General features: G+C 51.9%; 1 long non-coding RNA gene across 1 annotated transcript; it reads left to right on the top strand.

Annotated features, from left to right (window-relative positions):
• Positions 1-9,204: 9,204 nt before the first annotated feature.
• Positions 9,205-11,902, top strand: LOC139579507 (uncharacterized). The gene is made up of 3 exons (XR_011675768.1): positions 9,205-10,627; positions 10,860-11,174; positions 11,603-11,902. It is a non-coding gene; the product is annotated as an uncharacterized lncRNA (long non-coding RNA).
• The last annotated feature ends 2,369 nt before the right edge of the window (positions 11,903-14,271 follow it).

A 14,271-nucleotide genomic window follows, 5' to 3' on the forward strand; every position in this document is an offset into this window, starting at 1 on the left:
AGCCAGCCTGTTCCACTAGGGCCCTCTCAGCCAGCCGGCTCCACTAGGGCCCTCTCAGCCAGCCTGTTCCACTAGGGCCCTCTCAGCCAGCCTGCTACACTAGGGCCCTCTCAGCCAGCCTGTTCCACTAGGGCCCTCACAGCCAGCTGGCTCCACTAGGGCCCTCTCAGCCAGCCGGCTCCACTAGGGCCCTCTCAGCCAGCCGGCTCCACTAGGGCCCTCTCAGCCAGCCTGCTCCACTTGGGCCCTCTAAGCCAGCCGGCTCCACTAGGGCCCTCTCAGCCAGCAGGCTCCACTAGGGCCCTCTCAGCCAGCCTGTTCCACTAGGGCCCTCTCAGCCAGCCTGCTCCACTAGTGCCCTCTCAACCAGCCTGTTCCACTAGGGTCCTCTCAGCCAGCCGGCTCCACTAGGGCCCTCTCAGCCAGCCGGCTCCACTAGGGCCCTCTCATTCAGCCGGCTCCACTAGGGCCCTCTCAGCCAGCCTGCTCCACTAGGGCCCTCTCAGCCAGCCTGTTCCACTAGGGCCCTCTCAGCCAGCCTGTTCCACTAGGGCCCTCTCAGCCAGCTGGCTCCACTAGGGCCCTCTCAGCCAGCCTGTTCCACTAGGGCCTTCTCAGCCAGCCTGTTCCACTAGGGCCCTCTCAGCCAGCCTGTTCCACTAGGGCCCTCTCAGCCAGCCTGTTCCACTAGGGCCCTCTCAGCCAGCCTGTTCCACTAGGGCCCTCTCAGCCAGCCTGTTCCACTAGGGCCCTCTCAGCCAGCCTGTCTCCACCAGGGCCCTCTCAGCCAGCCGGCTCCACCAGGACCCTCTCAGCCAGCAGGCTCCACTAGGGCCCTCTCAGCCAGCCTGCTCCACTAGGGCCCTCTCAGCCAGCCTGCTCCACTAGGGCCCTCTCAGCCAGCCGGCTCCACTAGGGCCCTCTCAGCCAGCCTGTTCCACTAGGGCCCTCTCAGCCAGCCTGTTCCACTAGGGCCCTCTCAGCCAGCCTGTTCCACTAGGGCCCTCTCAGCCAGCCGGCTCCACTAGGGCCCTCTCAGCCAGCCTGTTCCACTAGGGCCCTCTCAGCCAGCCTGTTCCACTAGGGCCCTCTCAGCCAGCCTGTTCCACTAGGGCCCTCTCAGCCAGCCGGCTCCACTAGGGCCCTCTCAGCCATTCGGCTCCACCAGGACCCTCTCAGCCAGCCGGCTCCACCAGGGCCCTCTCAGCCAGCCTGTTCCACCAGGGCCCTCTCAGCCAGCCTGTTCCACTAGGGCCCTCTCAGCCAGCCTGTTCCACTAGGGCCCTCTCAGCCAGCCTGTTCCACTAGGGCCCTCTCAGCCAGCCGGCTCCACTAGGGCCCTCTCAGCCAGCCTGTTCCACTAGGGCCCTCTCAGCCAGCCTGTTCCACTAGGGCCCTCTCAGCCAGCCTGTTCCACTAGGGCCCTCTCAGCCAGCCGGCTCCACTAGGGCCCTCTCAGCCATTCGGCTCCACCAGGACCCTCTCAGCCAGCCGGCTCCACCAGGGCCCTCTCAGCCAGCCTGTTCCACTAGGGCCCTCTCAGCCAGCCTGTTCCACTAGGGCCCTCTCAGCCAGCCTGTTCCACTAGGGCCCTCTCAGCCAGCTGGCTCCACTAGGGCCCTCTCAGCCAGCCTGTTCCACTAGGGCCCTCTCAGCCAGCCTGTTCCACTAGGGCCCTCTCAGCCAGCCTGTTCCACTAGGGCCCTCTCAGCCAGCCTGTCTCCACTAGGGCCCTCTCAGCCAGCCGGCTCCACCAGGACCCTCTCAGCCAGCAGGCTCCACTAGGGCCCTCTCAGCCAGCCGGCTCCACCAGGACCCTCTCAGCCAGCAGGCTCCACTAGGGCCCTCTCAGCCAGCCTGTTCCACTAGGGCCCTCTCAGCCAGCCTGTTCCACTAGGGCCCTCTCAGCCAGCTGGCTCCACTAGGGGCCTCTCAGCCAGCCTGTTCCACTAGGGCCCTCTCAGCCAGCCTGTTCCACTAGGGCCCTCTCAGCCAGCCTGTTCCACTAGGGCCCTCTCAGCCAGCCTGTCTCCACCAGGGCCCTCTCAGCCAGCCGGCTCCACCAGGACCCTCTCAGCCAGCAGGCTCCACTAGGGCCCTCTCAGCCAGCCGGCTCCACCAGGACCCTCTCAGCCAGCAGGCTCCACTAGGGCCCTCTCAGCCAGCCTACTCCACTAGGGCCCTCTCAGCCAGCCTGTTCCACTAGGGCCCTCTCAGCCAGCCGGCTCCACTAGGGCCCTCTCAGCCAGCCTGTTCCACTAGGGCCCTCTCAGCCAGCCTGTTCCACTAGGGCCCTCTCAGCCAGCCTGTTCCACTAGGGCCCTCTCAGCCAGCCGGCTCCACTAGGGCCCTCTCAGCCATTCGGCTCCACCAGGACCCTCTCAGCCAGCCGGCTCCACCATGGCCCTCTCAGCCAGCCTGTTCCACTAGGGCCCTCTCAGCCAGCCTGTTCCACTTGGGCCCTCTCAGCCAGCCTGTTCCACTAGGGCCCTCTCAGCCAGCCGGCTCCACTAGGGCCCTCTCAGCCAGCCGGCTCCACTAGGGCCCTTTCAGCCAGCCTGTTCCACTAGGGCCCTCTCAACCAGCCTGTTCCACTAGGGCCCTCTCAGCCAGCCTGTTCCACTAGGGCCCTCTCAGCCAGCCTGTTCCACTAGGGCCCTCTCAGCCAGCCGGCTCCACTAGGGCCCTCTCAGCCAGCCTGCTCCACTAGGGCCCTCTCAGCCAGCCTGTTCCACTAGGGCCCTCTCAGCCAGCCTGTTCCACTAGGGCCCTCTCAGCCAGCCTGTTCCACTTGGGCCCTCTCAGCCAGCCTGTTCCACTAGGGCCCTCTCAGCCAGCCGGCTCCACTAGGGCCCTCTCAGCCAGCCGGCTCCACTAGGGCCCTCTCAGCCAGCCGGCTCCACTAGGGCCCTCTCAGCCAGCCTGTTCCACTAGGGCCCTCTCAGCCAGCCTGTGCCACTAGGGCCCTCTCAGCCAGCCTGTTCCACTAGGGCCCTCTCAGCCAGCCTGTTCCACTAGGGCCCTCTCAGCCAGCCTGTTCCACTAGGGCCCTCTCAGCCAGCCGTCTCCACTAGGGCCCTCTCAGCCAGCCTGCTCCACTAGGGCCCTCTCAGCCAGCCTGCTCCACTAGGGCCCTCTCAGCCAGCCGGCTCCACTAGCGCCCTCTCAGCCAGCCTGTTCCACTAGGGCCCTCTCAGCCAGCCTGTTCCACTAGGGCCCTCTCAGCCAGCTGGCTCCACTAGGGCCCTCTCAGCCAGCCGGCTCCACTAGGGCCCTCTCAGCCAGCCGGCTCCACTAGGGCCCTCTCAGCCAGCCTGCTCCACTAGGGCCCTCTCAGCCAGCCGGCTCCACTAGGGCCCTCTCAGCCAGCCGGCTCCACTAGGGCCCTCTCAGCCAGCCTGTTCCACTAGGGCCCTCTCAGCCAGCCTGCTCCACTAGGGCCCTCTCAGCCAGCCTGTTCCACTAGGGCCCTCTCAACCAGCCGGCTCCACTAGGGCCCTCTCAGCCAGTTCTCAGTTACCCTGTTCTCATCACCACAGGTCACAGTTTTCGCTGCTATGATTGCACACTGTGGTATTTCACCTAACAGATACAGGAGCTTGTAAGTATTATATTTGTTTTCAAATAATTTTAGGGTCTTGGTAATCTGAGGGAAAAATGTGTCTCTTATATCGTTGTACATTTGGCAGGAGGTTAGAAAGTACAGCTCAGTTTCCACCTCATTTTGTGGGGAGTGAGCACATGGCCTGTAACGCTCGAAGAGTGATGGGTGTGGAGTCAGGCGCAGAGAGCAGAGGATTCGGGGGAAAACGCTTTAATGTCCAACAGGAATAGCGTACAAACGGGTGACGCCGAACACAGGCGTAAAACACTCTACCCAAGTACAAAGTGGTACATACGCCGGACAGCGAAAAACCCAACAATTAACAGGAACACCTCTTGACATAACAGCAAACAAGCCTGCACAAACACAGGCGGGCTAATAGAACTTAAATAACCCCCAAACCCCCCAACAAGGAACAGGTGAAACCAATTAGACAAAACCAAACGAAAGGGAAAAAGGGATCGGTGGCAGCGACGACGACCGCGAGCGCCACCCGAACAGGAAGGGGAGCCACCTTCGGTGATGTTCATGACATGGCCTGTCTTCTCTCTGCCTGTTTCAAATCCTTTCTCAATAGCAAGGCTCACTTCATTTGTACATTGTACATTTTTTTCTCAGTTTTCTATCAGATAGTCTGTCACCATGTAATGTCTGTTTAGGGCCAAATAGTTTTGGGATTTGTATATTTTGGGGGAAAATACGTTTTTTTTATCCGAGAGATATAAGAAAGATCAGGAAACTCATATGAATATTTTACATGTATTTAACCCCTTATTGTTTGGAACTAAACTATCTCCATATATACTTCCATAAATGTGTTAAACTGGTACCAGGAGACCTTCAGACGAGTCTTGTAAAGCTTGTAGGTGTCCTAGATCAAACCAACCTGTACGTGTTCCTGAGAGACTCACCTTTCCATAGTGGGGTCATGTTAGTGTGTCCTAGATCAATACAACCTGTACGTGTTCCTGAGAGACTCACCTTTCCATAGTGGGGTCATGTTAGTGTGTCCTAGATCAATACAACCTGTACGTGTTCCTGAGAGACTCACCTTTCCATAGTGGGGTCATGTTAGTGTGTCCTAGATCAATACAACCTGTACGTGTTCCTGAGAGACTCATCTTTCCATAGTGGGGTCATGTTAGTGTGTCCTAGATCAATACAACCTGTACGTGTTCCTGAGAGACTCATCTTTCCATAGTGGGGTCATGTTAGTGTGTAGTCCAAACGGTTCTGACACTACAGACAGAAGTTGGCAGATGGACTGTACGACTTCAGACGATGCTTATGGGGTCGTAGAGCAAAACGGAGAACATCATCGTGTTCCTGAGTCTCATCTTTCCACAGTTTAAAGGCCAAACTGATCGGACGTTACAGATTTCCACACGGCCATAGAAATGGTAGGCTAAAGGTTAAATTGTAAATGAAAAGAGCATCTGCCAAACATGGATTGTGTGTGTGTGGGTACAGAGATGTGGTAGTCATATAATAATCATGCTGTGGTCTACATTTAGTTCATCATCAAGCAGACCAGATCATTAGAGATGGTGGGAGAGCCTGTTAGGCTGTTTAAAATGGAACAATATCATTTATATACTGTAGCAGGAGACTAATACCTCTATATACATTTAACAGGATCTGAGTGACGTTTTCTAAATTGTTTTCATAATAAATATATATAATACATTTTCACTGAGACATCATGTCGTGTCCATCAATTTAAATCCCAACTTGTAATGAAAGTATAAATAATAAAAATCAACAATGTATTGGACAGGCCTATGAGGTCTAAAGGTCTGTCTTTCCAAGACATTCTGTTCATCTGCAAGCAGACCTGATGATTCTAGATGGTGGGAGAGCCTGTTATTTAAAATGGAAGAATATAACTTACTGTAGCCTATATAATGTAACATTGACAATAATCCCTTCATATATACTGTAGTTGAAGGTTATTTTAGTGTCATAAAAAGTGTTCATTAAAACAAATCAGGATGTTTGGATTTTTTAAATTTAACCAGGCAAGTCATTTAAGAACACATTCTTATTTTACAATGACAGCCTAGGAACAGTGGGTTAACTTGTTCAGGGGTAGAACGACAGCTTTGTACCTTGTCAGCTTGGGGATTCGATCTTGCAACCTTTTGGTTACTAGTCCAACGCTCAAACCACTAGGCTACGCTGCCATCCTACATTTTGTGGTAGTGGGCACATAGCCTGTCATCTCTCTGCCTGTTTCAATCCTTTCTCAATAACAAGTGTTCTGCTGTGTATCGAGGGGTTTATATGAAAGTGGTAGATTTGTAATTCTTTACAAGAGAAAGTTCTGGAATTATTTTCTTTGGGTGACCTCAGGCTACGGTCTTTGACAATTCAGCTACTTTGTTAACAGTCCTACAACTGTCACCTCATGTAACAACTGATTTACTTAACTAAAGGCACATCTCAATATGTGGTCCAGGTGCCTTAGTGTTCCTATAAAAACCTGTGTCCAAACTCAGCATTAAATAGTATCTAATCAGAATAGTGTACAGAGATAAGTTATTGCACCTATTGAAATGTAATGTGTTTTTTAGTGTTTATTCTGTTGCATTAAAAAAGTCACTGTTGCCTATTAGATCAATATCAGTGTGAACACGTCTGATTGGACTAGATCCATGTTGAGGTGAGACACGTCTGATTGGACTAGATCCATGTTGAGGTGAGACACGTCTGATTGGACTAGATCCATGTTGAGGTGAGACGTCTGATTGGACTAGATCCATGTTGAGGTGAGACACGTCTGATTGGACTAGATCCATGTTGAGGTGAGACACGTCTGATTGGACTAGATCCATGTTGAGGTGAGACACGTCTGATTGGACTAGATCCATGTTGAGGTGAGACACGTCTGATTGGACTAGATCCATGTTGAGGTGAGACACGTCTGATTGGACTAGATCCATGTTGAGGTGAGACACGTCTGATTGGACTAGATCCATGTTGAGGTGAGACACGTTTGATTGGACTAGATCCATGTTGAGGTGAGACACGTCTGAATGGACTAGATCCATGTTGAGGTGAGACACGTCTGATTAGACTAGATCCATGTTGAGGTGAGACACGTCTGATTGGACTCGATCCATGTTGAGGTGAGACACGTCTGATTAGACTAGATCCGTGTTGAGGTGAGACACGTCTGATTAGACTAGATCCATGTTGAGGTGAGACAGAATAGGGGGCAGAATAGGAGAAGAGAGGGGGGAGAAGAGGAGAGGGGGAGGAGAGGATAGGTGGAGAAGAGGAGAGGGGGGAGAGGTGGAGAAGAGGGGGGAGAATGGGAGAGGTGGAGAAGAGGAGAGGGGGATGAGAAGATAGGTGGAGAAGAGGAGAGGGGGAGAGGATGGGAGGAGAGGGGGAGAAGAGGAGAGGAGAGGGGGAGGAGAGGAGAGGGGGAGGAAGCAGAGAGGGGGGAGAAGAGGAGAGGGGAGAGAGGGAGAGGAGAGGGGGAGTAGAGGAGAGGGGCAGAATAGGAGAAGAGAAGAGGAGGTGGGGTGGAGAAGAGGTGAGGGGTAGAAGAGGAGAGGGGAGAGAAGAGGAGAGGGGAGAGGAGGAGAGGAGAGGGGGGAGAAGAGGAGAGGGGGAAAAAGAGGAGAAGAGAGGGGAGAAGAGGAGGGGGTTTTAGAAGAGGTGAGGGGTAGAAGAGGAGAGGGGAGAGAAGGGGAGAAGAGGAGAGGGGAAAGAAGGAGTGTAGAGGAGGGGGGGAGAAGATGAGAGGGAGAAAAGAGGAGAGGGAGAAAAGAAGAGAGGGGAGAAGAGGAGAGGGGTGAAGAGGAGAGGAGAGGAGAAGTGGGAGAAGTGCGAGAAGGGGGAGGAGAGGGGGAGGAGAGTAGCGACGGAGAAGAGGACAGGGGGAGATGAGGAGAAGTGAGAAGAGAGGGGGAGGAGAGGGGGGAGTAGAGGAGAGGAGAGGGGAGAAGAGAGGGGAAGAGGAGAGAAAAGGGAAGAAGAGAAGAGGAGAGGAGATGAGATGAGTGGTAAAGAGGAGAGGGGAGAGGAGAGGAGAGGATAGTGGAGAGGAGGAGAGAGGGGGTAAGAGGAGATGTGCAGAAGAAGAGTGGGGAGGAGGGGAGAGGAGAGGGGGGGAAAGATCAGTGGGGGAGAGGGAAGGGGAGAGGAGAGCGGGAAAGGATGAGGGGGAAAAGAGGAGGAGAAGATGGGAGAAGAGGAGAAGAGAGGGGGAGAAGAGGGGAGGGGAGAAGAGGAGAGAGGAGGGGAGAGGGGGAGGAGAGGAGAAGGGAAGAGGGGGAGAAGAGGGGGAATAAAGGGGGAGGAGGGGAGAGGGGAAGAGGATAATAGAGGGGGTGGGAGGGGGAGGAGAGGAGAGGTGGGGGCAGAAGAGGAGAGGAGAATGGGAGAAGAGAGGGGGAGAAGAGGAGAAGAGAGGGGGAGAAGAGGGGAGGGGGAGAAGAGGAGAGAGGAGGGGAGAGGGAGAGGAGAAGGGAAGAGGGGGAATAAAGGGGGAGGAGAGGAGAGGGAAAGAGGATAATAGAGGGGGTGGGAGGGGGAGGAGAGGAGAGGTGGGGGCAGAAGAGGAAAAAAGAGGGGGAGAGGAGGATTCGAGAGGAGAAGAGGAGAAGAGAGAAGAGGAGAGGAGAAGAGAGGGGGAAGAGGAGAGAGGGGGGAGAAGAGGAGAAGAAAGGGGGAGAAGATGAGAAGAGAGGGGGGAAGAGGAGAGAGGGGGGAGAAGAGGAGACAGTGGAGAAGAGTAGAGTGGATAGAAGAGACGATTATAATTGGGGAGAAGAGGGGAGAGAAGAGGAGTGGGGGGGAAGAGGAGAATGGGAGAAGAAAGGGGGAGAAGGGAGAGAGGGGAGAAGAGGAGATGAGATTAGGAGAAGAGAGAGAGGGAGATGAGAAGAAAGGTGGAGGAGAGGAGAGGAGAGGAGAGGGGAGAGGAGTGGAGAGGAGAGGGGGTAGGAGAGGAGAGGGGGTAGGAGAGGAGAGGAGAGGGGGGGGAAGAGGGAATGGGAGAGGAGAGGAGAAGGGGAGGAGAGGAGATTGGGAGAAGAGGGAATGGGAGAGGAGAGGAGAAGGGGGGGAGAGGGAATGGGAGAGGAGAGGAGAGGAGAAGGGGGAGGAGAGGAGAGGAGAGAGGGGAGTAGATGGGAAAGGAGAGGGGGAGGAGAGGGGGAGAAGGCGAGAGGGTGAGAAGATGAGGGGGAGAAGAGGAGGAGAAGATGGGAGAAGAGGAGAAGGGGGAGGAGAGGAGAGGGGGGAGAAGAGGAGGATGAGAGAAGGGGAGAGGAAGAGAAGAGAGGGGAGAGGAGGTACTGTTTGTCTCCCACCGTTCCACTCAGAGGACTCTACCTTCTGTTATCAAGTGGGCGTTTCCACCATATTTAGTGTATCAGTCATTTCAGTGAAGGGAACAAGTGCACACTTTAGGAGAAAGGAGAGATATTTGGGACAATGCTTCCTTCTAGTCTACAGTCCTGCGTCTGTGACACCAGATTTTCGCCTAGTGGACATAAGAGGAACTGTCCTGTCAGTGTGTTTTTACTGCTGGCTCAAAACAACACATGACCTGCATACAGGATATGATTCATGTGTGAGTACTAAAAGCATATGAATATAGTATATTATAGTATATTTATTATATATGTGGGTCTGATAAGTAAACACTCTTAATGTTTGCTGTTTTATCACTCAGAAGAACATTGGGCACTATGTAACCAAACACATGTGAAACCTCATGATAAGCCTGTCTTCCCATCACATCATGAAAGGTCATGTTGATGTTCATTTAACCTCTGTCTCTCTCTTCCTCTGACTCCTCCCTTTCTCCTCTGTCTCTCTCTTCCTCTGACTCCTCCCTTTCTCCTCTGTCTCTCTCTTCCTCTGACTCCTCCCTTTCTCCTCTGTCTCTCTCTTTCTCTGACTCCTCCCTTTCTTCTCTGTCTCTCTCTTCCTCTGACTCCTCCCTTTCTCCTCTGTCTCTCTCTTCCCATGACTCCTCCCTTTCTCCTCTGTCTCTCTCTTCCTCTGACTCCTCCCTTTCTCCTCTGTCTCTCTCTTCCTCTGACTCCTCCCTTTCTCCTCTGTCTCTCTCTTCCTCTGACTCCTCCCTTTCTCCTCTGTCTCTCTCTTCCTCTGACTCCTCCCTTTCTCCTCTGTCTCTCTCTTCCTCTGACTCCTCCCTTTCTCCTCTGTCTCTCTCTTCCTCTGACTCCTCCCTTTCTCCTCTCTCTCTCTTCCTCTGACTCCTCCCTTTCTCCTCTGTCTCTCTCTTTCTCTGACTCCTCCCTTTCTTCTCTGTCTCTCTCTTCCTCTGACTCCTCCCTTTCTCCTCTGTCTCTCTCTTTCTCTGACTCCTCACTTTCTTCTCTTTCTCTCTCTTCCTCTGACTCCTCCCTTTCTCCTCTGTCTCTCTCTTCCTCTGACTCCTCCCTTTCTCCTCTGTCTCTCTCTTTCTCTGTTTCTCTCTTTCTCCTCTGTCTCTCTCTTCCTCTGACTCCTCCCTTTCTCCTCTGTCTCTCTCTTTCTCTGTCTCTCTCTTTCTCCTCTGTCTCTCTCTTCCTCTGACTCCTCCCTTTCTCCTCTGTTTCTCTCTTCCTCTGACTCCTCCCTTTCCCCTCTTTCTCTCTCTTCCTCTGACTCCTCCCTTTCTCCTCTGTCTCTCTCTTCCTCTGACTCCTCCCTTTCTCCTTTGTCTCTCTCTTCCTCTGACTCCTCCCTTTCTCCTCTGTCTCTCTCTTCCTCTGACTCCTCCCTTTCTCCTCTGTCTCTCTCTTCCTCTGACTCCTCCCTTTCTCCTCTGTCTCTCTCTCTCTCTGTCTCTCTCTTTCTCCTCTGTCTCTCTCTTCCTCTGACTCCTCCCTTTCTCCTCTGTCTCTCTCTTCCTCTGACTCCTCCCTTTCTCCTCTGTCTCTCTCTTCTTCTGACTCCTCCCTTTCTCCTCTGTCTCTCTGTCTCTCTTTCTCTCTCTTTCTCCTCTGTCTCTCTCTTTCTCCTCAGATCTTCAAGCTCAAAGCGTCAGTCCACCAGGTAGGTAGAGTATAAATCTACAGTGATTATAGCAGTTCAATATTAGTCAACTTTATTTTTCCCACATGGAGAAATTCATGTGTCCATACAAACAATTCTAAAACCCAATAACAAGTAGTGTTTTATGGACCTACTAATACTTGTCAACCACAAAGCATTACTGCTGTTAGAATAACAGAATCACTGTCATCATCTGTCCTCACCACTGTGTTTTCCTCTCTGCTGTTTACAGCTGAACTCTCAGTCAGACTGGTGAATGGGACCACTTCCTGTTCTGGGACAGTGGAAGTCTTCTACATAGGAGAGTGGTTGGGTCTATGTATTGAGTGGTGGTGGAGAATGATGATAGAGGCTAAGGTTGTGTGTAGAGAGCTGGACTGTGGGAATGTCGAAGCTGAATCTAGAGGACCTCTGGTTGAAGAGGGAAGAAGAGGAATCAGACTATATAGGAGATGCAGGGGAGATGAGTCTTCTATTAGACATTGTGACATCATAGGAAGACCTGGTGTCTGTGATGGTGAATATTATCATCATGTGACCTGTTCAGGTAAGAGACTGGTCATATTGACAGATTTATTTATACATTATACAATATTACCATGTATCATGTTTTATGTGTTTTTATTTCATTTAAATAGAGGGAGAGATGTCAGATGTATTTAAACATTATATTTGTGTTTGTCATATTGGTTTATGGGAGATGTTCATGGGCAGATCATTGTAGTTCAGATGGTACTGAAGTGAAGCTGCCTGATGGATGTCCAGCTGTTTATTTTCTATAAAGTGAAGTGAACTTATTCCTGTCTCCTGCCTGCATTATTCCCAACCCGATCCTGAGTGACTAAGAACCCATTTCTACCTCTTACAGTATCAAACATAGCAAACTACAATCTTTTATCCAACATATTTGTGTTTAGTCCTTGACAGTGTCATCAACAAAACTGATTGAATGTTCAACCAACTCTTTTTCTCCAGAGTCTGTGCGGCTTGTGGATGGAGCTGGTCTCTGCTCTGGGAGAGTGGAGGTGAAGTCCAATCAGTCCTGGGCCTCAGTGTGTGAAGCTGACTTTGACCGGCAGGATGCAGAGGTAGTCTGTGGGGAGCTTGGCTGTGGGGCTCCTGCAGCTCTACAGGGGGGGCTCTATGGAGGAGGTGAGGGTCAGACCTGGGATAAAGAGTTCCAGTGTAAAGGCAAAGAGTCCCTTCTCCTGGACTGTGACACCTCAGACAGAAAACACAACACCTGCCTACCTGGTAATGCTGTTGGACTCACCTGCTCAGGTAAGAAACAGTTTGACAACCAATCAACATTGTTTCTCACCTGGAGTGAAGAATATGAGAGACAATATAGGTGTGTTTTAGTGAGAAAATAGTAAGATTACTGTCTCTCTCTTTTCTTTTCTCAGAGCCTGATGATGTGAGGCTGGTGGGAGGAGGCAGTCGCTGTGCTGGTGGAGTGGAGTGGTACGACCAGGGAGAGTGGAGGACTGTGGGAACTGAGGACGAGGACCAGGAGGATGTAGCTGCAGTAGTGTGTAGACAGCTGGGTTGTGGATCCACTGTTTCAGTACGACCTGGAAACACCACTAGAGAGATTGGTGTTTCCTGTTCTGGGTCTGAGTCTTCACTGAGGGAGTGTTCCAGAATGTATGATCTCCGTCCTGGACTCACAGTGATCTGCTCAGGTAAGAACAAGATACACTATATGGCCAAAGGTATGTGGACATATGTGGATTCGGCTATTTCAGCCACACATGTTGCTGACAGGTGTATAAAATTGAGTACACAGCCATGCAATCTCCATAGACAAACATTACCAGTAGAATGGCCTTACTGAAGAGCTCAGTGACTTAACGTGGCACGTCTAGGAGCAACAACGGCTCAGCCGCGAAGTGGTAGACAACACAAGCTCACAGAACGGACCGCCGAGTGCTGAACCACGTAGAGCGTAAAAATAATCCTCTGTTGTAAAACTCACTGCTGAGTTCCACATACTTTTGTCCATGTATTATATCTCCTTCCTGGACTCACAGTGATCTGCTCAGGAAATATCAACATATTATAATTATATTCAACTGATTTCCTTCATTCATACAACTTCCTCTGCACCTCTCATGATGACTGTTTAGCTTGTCAGTCTGCTTTACAAAATATATCACTCAGTCAAGTAGGAATCAAATACAACTTAAATATCCCAGAATGTTTTGTATTTGAGTGTTATCTCAGTGAACGTCTCTACTCACTACCACTGTCACATGTCATGTTATTGTCATATCTAAATGAGGAAAGTAGTTGAGGAGCTACGTTTTCTTTTTCTCTCCTCTTGTTCCAGATGTCCTGCTTAAGCCTGATATCAACATATGTTGTCTCAGTGACTGTAGGCCCACTACTCATGTTGCCCTGTGAGGGAGGGTGGCTGGCACTGTTACATGCTGATGTTATTGTCATATCTATAGGAAACTAGTTGAAGAGGTTTTTCTTCTTCTCTTTTATTGTTACAGATCTCCTGGTCCAGCCTGATATCTCCCTGACTGACTCAATGGGAGGGGTCTCCAGGGGCCACCAGGGGCCCGAGGTGTTCAGGGGCTACAGCTTCACCATCACCTGCTCCACTCAGCCACAGTACCCAGGAGGCTCCTTCCTCCTCACGTTCACCGGCTCCAACAGAACCCAGACCCAGCCAGCTGTCAATCACTCTGCTGCCTTCCTCTTCCCTGCTGCAGATGACTCCCACCAAGGGAACTACAGCTGTGTTTATGACAATTATGTTTTCTCTCATAACTTCTCCTCTGAGAGTGAGCTCCTCTCCCTCACCATCACAGGTAACTGAACATGAACCAGACTTATAACTTTGTCATTGACAGATTTCCCACAGATCTATGTGATGATGATCAGTCCCCTCATCAAAGGTGTTTCTGTTTGCAGCCTCTCCTCTGCCAGCCTTCATCATCAGACACGTTGTAGTGCTGCTGCTCCTACTGACAGCCATCACCACCTCCTACCTGTACTACAAGGTAAAGACATTTACTCAGACGTTACAAGTCATTTAAACTGGAGGGAGAGGGTGAGGGGGAGAGGGAGGGAGAGGGTGAGGAGGAGAGGGAGGGAGAGAGAATGGAGATACTAGAGAGTAAATGTCTGACTGTTGGTGCTGTGTCTCCCTAGCCCACCAGGAGGCAGAAGAGAGTGAACAGGGTGAGCAGCATGGATCTTGATGTCAATGCCATGGAGATGGTCTCTCTGAGCTCCAGAGCTGAAGCTGGACCGGGAGAGGAGAGAGCAGCCCAGGGGACGGAGTAGGAGTAGAATGAAGCTGACCCTACATGCTGATCTTAGATCAGTTTTGTGTTTTAAATCGATGGTCAGCAGTGGACTGGTGGTTCTAATTTTAATAACAAGTTCAGAATTAGTTTATCTTTCTAGAACCTTGGAAGGAATCTAAAAGGAGTGACTGCAACCACCATTATTCCTTTTAGTTTGGTTTTTACCACCAGAGAAACATGGGGTTCTGGGTAACATGGGGTTCAGGGTAACATGGGGTTCAGGGTAACATGGGGTTCTGGGTAACATGGGGTTTTGGATAACATGGGGTTCAGGGTAACATGGGGTTCAGGGTAACATGGGGTTTGAGTAACATGGGGTTT

This window comes from Salvelinus alpinus, chromosome 6 (assembly GCF_045679555.1).
Source record: "Salvelinus alpinus chromosome 6, SLU_Salpinus.1, whole genome shotgun sequence".
In the NCBI taxonomy this organism is placed as follows: Eukaryota; Metazoa; Chordata; class Actinopteri; order Salmoniformes; family Salmonidae; genus Salvelinus; species Salvelinus alpinus.